We start from the raw sequence: 7808 nt of genomic DNA on the forward strand, positions 1-7808 counted from the left end.
TTATATATGGGAACTTACTCGTTTCAAGGGCTAATTTCTCAAATGGTCATTTTTGCAGATCAAGTGTTATTTGTTTAAGATTGGGTATTTAACCATCTCAAAGGATTTTTGTTATATATGGGAACTTACTCGTTTCAAGGGCTAATTTCTCAAATGGTCATTTTTGCAGATCAAGGGTTATTTGTTAAAGTTCATCAAGTTGCCCATAAGTTGTATTAGTAGGTTCTATCTTATGTTCTTATTTCCCAACCCCTTAACCTAACCTCTTGTAATCTTAGTGTATTTAGTAGGTTCTATCTTATGTTCTTATTCCCCAACCCTTTAACCTAACCTTTCAGATGTAGTTTGTTGAATATATTATCCTTTTCCTAACCTTTCAGATGTAGTTTGTTGAATATATTATCCTTTTCCTAACCTTTCAGAAGACAGAAGAGTTCGGGGGACTGAAGGTCGGGGAGACATGATCACCACCTACAAAATTCTCAGGGGAATTGACAGGATAGACAAGGATGGATTATTTAACACGGGTGGTACGCGAACAAGGGGACAGAGGTGGAAGCTGAGTACCTAAATGAGTCACAGGGACATTAGAAAGAACTTTTTCAGTGTCAGAGTAGTTAGTAAAGGGCTCGTATAGGGTTAGTAAAGCTAGGCATTAGGAAGTGATGTGGTGGAGGCTGACTCCATATACAGTTTCAAATATAGATATGACAGAGCGCAGTAGGCTCCGGAATCTGTACATAAGTAGATTCACGGCTGAGAGGCGGGACCAAAGCTCAACCCCCACAAGCACAACTAGGTGAGTACACACACACACACCATGAGCGACCTACATGACTAATACAAGCGTGTTGCTCCACCAGTCACCAACCTGAGAGTGACCACGGAGGAGTGAGATGTAGCTCACTCCTCCCGTCTCTCACCGCTGGTCCCGAGTGTGGCCGGGGCTTCCGCGGTGCTTGCCCTCATACTCTCTTCTTAATCAAGTTAACTAATGCATGGAGGTGGGCGTGGCAGTAGAGGTGGGCGTGGCAGTAGAGGTGGGATGGTAGACTGTGGCCAGGAACAACAGTATACAAGAGGGAGGTAGACTGTGGCCAGGAACAACAGTATACAAGAGGGAGGTAGACTGTGGCCAGGAACAACAGTATACAAGAGGGAGGTAGACTGTGGCCAGGAACAACAGTATACAAGAGGGAGGTAGACTGTGGTCAGGAACAACAGTATACAAGAGGGAGGTAGACTGTGGCCAGGAACAACAGTATACAAGAGGGAGGTAGACTGTGGCCAGGAACAACAGTATACAAGAGGGAGGTAGACTGTGGCCAGGAACAACAATTGAGAACAAGCTAACACGCTTCCTGATGCTACGATGAGCGCTGGCCTCTCTTCTGTTTCAGAAAAACCATGAATCATTTTTGCTTTCCAGGAATTGAATATAAAAAGAGAATTGAGCAAAGTGGAGGTCACGCGCGGCCGTAACAAAGTGGCTCCCTCGTTATCCTACCACTTGGCTGCTGCTCCTGTTTATCTTGGCTGAGTCTGGCTGGAAGAGTTGACCGGAACACTCTTCATTATGCAGATGGCCGGCAGTTAGAGAGAGCAATCCGTGGATTGACTTAATAGGCTGTGGTGCTCACATTACCATCAGCACCCGCTGTGGCTCTACCAGGGATGTGGCTCTAGCAGGGATGTGGCTCTAGCAGGGATGTGGCCCTAGCAGGGATGTGGCTCTAGCAGGGATGTGGCCCTAGCAGGGATGTGGCTCTAGCAGGGATGTGGCTCTAGCAGGGATGTGGCTCTAGCAGGGATGTGGCTCTAGCAGGGATGTGGCTCTAGCAGGGATGTGGCTCTAGCAGGGATGTGGCTCTAGCAGGGATGTGGCTCTAGCAGGGATGTGGCTCTAGCAGGGATGTGGCTCTAGCAGGGATGTGGCTCTAGCAGGGATGTGGCCCTAGCAGGGATGTGGCTATAGCAGGGATGTGGCTCTAGCAGGGATGTGGCCCTAGCAGGGATGTGGCTATAGCAGGGATGTGGCCCTAGCAGGGATGTGGCCCTAGCAGGGATGTGGCAATAGCAGGGATGTGGCCCTAGCAGGGATGTGGCTCTACCAGGGATGTGGCTCTACCAGGGATGTGGCTCTACCAGGGATGTGGCTCTACCGGGAATGTGGCTCTGCCAGGGACGTGGCTCTACTAGGGATGCTGGCGGGGTGTGTGGCCTGGACAATGGTCACACCGCATGGCGAAAGGTAGCCTACGTAGGCTGGCTGGCTGGCTCCTATGGTGGCTGGCTGGCTGGCTCTTAGGCTGACAGGCTTGTTACTAGTGACAGCATGAGACCGTGGAAGACAACGGCTGTGTCCGTCCACAAGGTACACAGCAGGTTCTCCTACTCCCTGTGTGGGGACATGACGGTGAAGGCCCGGGGACAGTAGAGACCCCTGGGGAGGCCAGGTGTCTGGTCTCCCAGGGCGGCCAGACACAGGTGGGGGAGGGTGGGAGGAAGTGGGGAGGCAGAAGGGTGAGGCAGGGGCGGGGGAGGGAAGGCAGGGAAATGGGAATATGGAAGGTGGTGGAGAGGAGTAGGCCAGAGAGGAAGGGATAAAAGCTGAGGGACAAGGATAAGAGAGGCAAGATAAGGCCAGGCAGGGAGGCAGGCAGGAGGGGTGAGGCAGGCTCTCACATGTAATTGAAGAGGAAGAGGTGGTAGTGAAAGAGGAGGAAGACAGACGGACACTAAAAGCAGACACACAACAAACTAAAGCGACACATACAAACACAGACTAACATACAAAAGAAGCAGTACAACACAGATACACAAACATACACAAGCAGACAGACATACACAAAGTATTAAACAAGCTGGTACACACAAAATGACAGATAAGATTTGGAGACAAAAGTTGATATCAGTGACGACTGCCGCCATTATATCACAAAACCTCAATAAAACTGCAAAAGTTATTGTTAGATAAAGTGATTATTTGAAGAGGGAGGATGTAGAAGGTTAAGGGTCCAGGGTGCAAGGTGGTAGGGCATGATAAGTGTGCCTCCTGCTGCCCCCTAACCCTTCCTGACTGTGTATAGCCACACTTTTATCTATAGTAAAACTGCAGTGTTCCGTCACCCTGGATGGGAATCACTGCATTATTGGTTGAAGAACACTTGAAATATTAGAAGGTAAAGAATACCTTTGATTAATAAATTTGACTAGTGATAACGAGTAAATATCAAGTCTGCTAATGGATATAAAAATATGTATTTTTTAATCCATTAAAAATATCAATTAAAACACATCAGGATCTCTCTTACTCTACCAAGAACTCGATTGGATATGTCGAGGAAGGTTATCCAAAGGAAGGGTCGCCGCCAGACGACAGTTACAACACACCACAACACTACATCATCGCTCCCTGCTAGTAAACTATTCTTCAGGAACTCCTCCGCGACCCACAACACGGAGGAGAGGCTCCTGAAGAACATTACTGACAGACACGTGAGCCCTACTGACACCAAGCTGAAGGTTGAACTAATAATACACTATAAGAGCAAGAAGACTGCTAACTTCCTCATCAAGAACTCTGTGGGGTATTTTACCAGCAGGAATTTATTTATTTTTAATTTATTTATAGTAAAGTATTGATTTATTGAACTTACTTAAATTTATTATTATTAATTTAAAGGGAACTGTATATTTCAGTTATCCTGCGAGGTGTTTACTGTACACAAGTTGTGTGTGTGTGTGGGGGGGGGGGGTATATATAGCCTATACCACAAATAATGCATATTAATAACCTACTTACATTTTTATGTTTGTTAATACTACTGCTGAAATGGGTTAGTGTAATATGGGCCACAGCTTAGCTGTTAAGGAAGTGTGAGTGCTGGTCCTCCAACCTCAGACCCAGACAACGTCTGCCACATGAGGTCTGTCCTGGACCTGTCTTAATGGCGGCTGTTGGTCCTTGTTAGAGCAAGGACAGCATCTGTACACACTCTCGTAAGTGTTAACAGCTCTCTATGATTTCTTCAGTTCCTCACAGGTTACCTGCCGAATATTTACACCATAACAATTATGCAACAATATTATAGTCAATAAAATGTGATATTTATACATTAGGATTGTGTAATTGGTTAAACCAGGCTTGTTAATGTCTAATGTTATCAGGCCTCCTAATAAAAGATAGCTAGTTCAAACCGGAAATAAAGGTACTTCCGTAGTTGGTGAGGTCGGTGTGGCGGAATCACTCTTGGGCGATTGAAATATCAGATCTTTGTAGTGTCGCAGACCTCTCGAGGAGTTAGTTTAGTTTAGATTCATTTATTATGCACCCCATACCCATCTTGTGGGCGGTAGTGGAAAGGGTTACAGAGGCACATAATGGACTCAGGGACTGAGCCCCACAATTAATTTGGCTAAGCAAGTTACGAATCTTGATGAGCTAGTTACAAAATTCAATACACATCGTCACATCCACAATGGGCTCGAGAATCGACCACAATTACAGTTTCTAAATTAAGCAACTGACATATGTGGAGAGCTAGTGTCACAATTGATATGTTTGTCCTGCACACCGCCCCCCATCCAGTGGGCAGCGGTGGATAGGTTACAGTCACTTAGTTACTACCTACAGTTAGCAAACTGGGGATATTTGGCTAAAATTTCTGGTAGCAGATCATTTTGAATGAAATATTTACGCATTGCTGGAACATTTGTTATAGAATTTCTCTGAATTCACGTATCTTTTCGCACTCCATCACATAGTGACGGAGGGTGTGCGGATAATTTTGTTGATACAGTTTACATTTGGTCAGGTCTACATCAGCAGATAACGAAAATTCCCAGAGATACTTGTAACCGAGTCTAAGCCGAGCAGTAGTAACATCTAAGAAGTCTGCTGATTTTACTGGATGAACCATAGATGTGTGGCTCCTCTTGCATGATAGTATGATGATAGATGGAATTACTGGTGTCGATTTCACTTTGCCTCAGATCTACAAGATTTCGTTGAAGTTTTTGGTGTACTCAGATTACTTATTGACAATCCAAGGTTATACTCAATTTATCCTTTAAGGGCAGATTCTTTGGCTAACTTATCAGCTCTATCATGCATTCGGAGGCCAACATGAGATGGAGACCATATGAAATGAACTCTGTTACCATCATTAATAATTTTGTTGTATTTGTGTCTAGCTTCAGACACGAGCATGTTACAGTTATGTCTTAGAGTTGAGAGCCATTAAGGATGATAAAGAGTCACTTACAATTAATGTATCAAGTTTGGAGATTTGTACACATTTCAGTGCAAGAAGCAAGGCAAATAGTTCGGTCTGAAGGGTAGAGGCCCAGTTGTTTATACGGACTCCCCATTTAAAATATAAGCCATCGCCCATTGTCAGGATAACTGCACTTCCAGCTGCACCCGTGGGGCAGTGTAAGGAACCATCAGTGTATATGATTTGAGAGAGAGAATGCTCTGTGGTCAGAACATCAATGTGGCTTAAGGCGTTGAGCTTTGCTTGAAGACGAAGCTTGGGCTGATCTCTAATTTGCTTCTTGGGTGGAAAGTGAGTGATTAAAACTGGAAAGGGTGTAACCTCCCACGGTGCAGGAAAGTGCCGTTGTTGTCTCTCTTGGTACAAATTATAAATTTGATTATAATTTGTACATTATGAGTTCAGTTCCAGTTTTAGTTATCCATTTGGAACAATGTTGACTTTCAATAAAGAAATTTTGGATGGCTTCTGTGCGAGGGTTAGGATGAGCTAGCCTAAACATTTTTATACCAATTTGACAGTTAATTTCAGTAACACGATCAAAACTCTCGGAATATTAAGTTCCTTTCTCATGTTAAGTATCTTTGTGGTACGAGGGCACCCAAGGATTACCCTCAAGGCTTCGTTCTGCAATATTTCAAGCCCTCCAAGCTTTCTTTCATGCATCAAGGCAAGCAGAGGTGCAGCATAATCCAATAAAGATATGATGTATGCAAGGTACATCACTTTGACGAGGAGCCTCTTTGTTTACATAATGTCGTCCAGGCTCCCTGGTCCTCCCGCCGCCCCCAGAAATATGGTTCTATTTTCTGGCTTATTGACAATGGGAGGGAGCCTTTAATGTTATGGTAAATTTATTTAAGTTTAAGTCATAGAGAACACTTTTCTATCGAGTTTAATACGTGATTGATTCTACGTGAAACTAGATTGTTGTTTTATGGATACGTGTTGTGTGATGACGTCACGGATCTCCCCCCCTCTATAATTCTTTTATGACAAACTAATGTAAATTAACATCTTATCGCGGTAAGTATGTTAGTGTAGGATTTCCGACACACTCTCCAGACACCAAACAAACCCCCTTGAAAGAGACGAATGTTGTCTATGCCTTCACACGCCCACTTGGGGACTGTCAGCTCCAACGAATTCAATATATAGGTAAGACAACAACATCTCTTTCAAGATGTCTAACAATGCAGAAGCAGCAAGGACCTATTAAAGAACATAGTCTTAAGCGGACCATCACCAGAGACATACGCACAGACAACACCAAGATAATCGACAGATACAGCCACAACAGAAGTCTGGACATCGGAGAGGCATTATACATAAAGCAAAAAAATACATACTATTTAAATAATATAAATATATAATATAAATATAATATAATATAAATATAATATTTATATCGTAAATAATATAATATAATATAAATATAATATAAATATAAATATATCTATATATAAATATATAAACTATTTAAAATAACTTTATTTTCTCGTGTAAAATATGAGTAACTGTCCCATTAATATGTCAAAAGGTAAGAATAAAAACCAGGAGCAATATTTGCCAACACAAAATATATCTTAATTTAAAATTAAACATTGTTAAATGTGTAAGTAATCTCTGGAGGCGTGGTGGTGAGCCTGTCACCCGTCCTGTAGGACAGGAAGACTTAGAGGCAAGTCTTCCTGTCCTACTAGGGAGGAGGGGGGGGGGATTATGGGAGCAAAGCCAAGTTTCGTCTTTAAGTTCCTGCAGTAAGAAAGGTGTTGAAGAATTACGCAGTAAACGGCGTAAAACCAATACAACGGAGGAGACAATTTTAATGGCGTGGATATACAGGTAACCACGACGTCTCCCAACGTCCACAGACGTCTCCCAACGACCACAGACGTCTCACAACGTCCACAGACGTCTCACAACGTCCACAACGTCCACAGACGTCTCTCAACGTCCACAGACGTCTCCCAACGTCCACAGACGTCTCACAATGTCCACAGACGTCTCACAATGTCCACAGACGTCTCCCAACGTCCACAGACGTCTCACGATGTCCACAGACGTCTCACAACGTCCACAGACGTCTCACAACGACCACAGACGTCTCACAACGTCCACAGACGTCTCACAACGTCCACAGACGTCTCCCAACGTCCACAGACGTCTCCCAACGTCCACAGACGTCTCACAATGTCCACAGACGTCTCCCAACGTCCACAGACGTCTCACGATGTCCACAGACGTCTCACAACGTCCACAAACGTCTCACAACGTCCACAGACGTCTCACAACGTCCACAAACGTCTCACAACGTCCACAGATGTCTCACAACGTCCACAGACGTCTCCCAACGTCCACAGACGTCTCACAACAACCAAGACGTCAGTGATACAAACTGCGTCAGAGTGTAGTCAAGAGACAAGACGCACGTGCCTCAGACGATCGATTAATTAACTTCATTACGAAAACTCAATTTGAACCCAATTACGTCCGAATTATCCTTTTAAGATTTCTGACGGAAAAAAA

This window comes from Procambarus clarkii, chromosome 68 (assembly GCF_040958095.1).
Source record: "Procambarus clarkii isolate CNS0578487 chromosome 68, FALCON_Pclarkii_2.0, whole genome shotgun sequence".
NCBI lineage: Eukaryota > Metazoa > Arthropoda > Malacostraca > Decapoda > Cambaridae > Procambarus > Procambarus clarkii.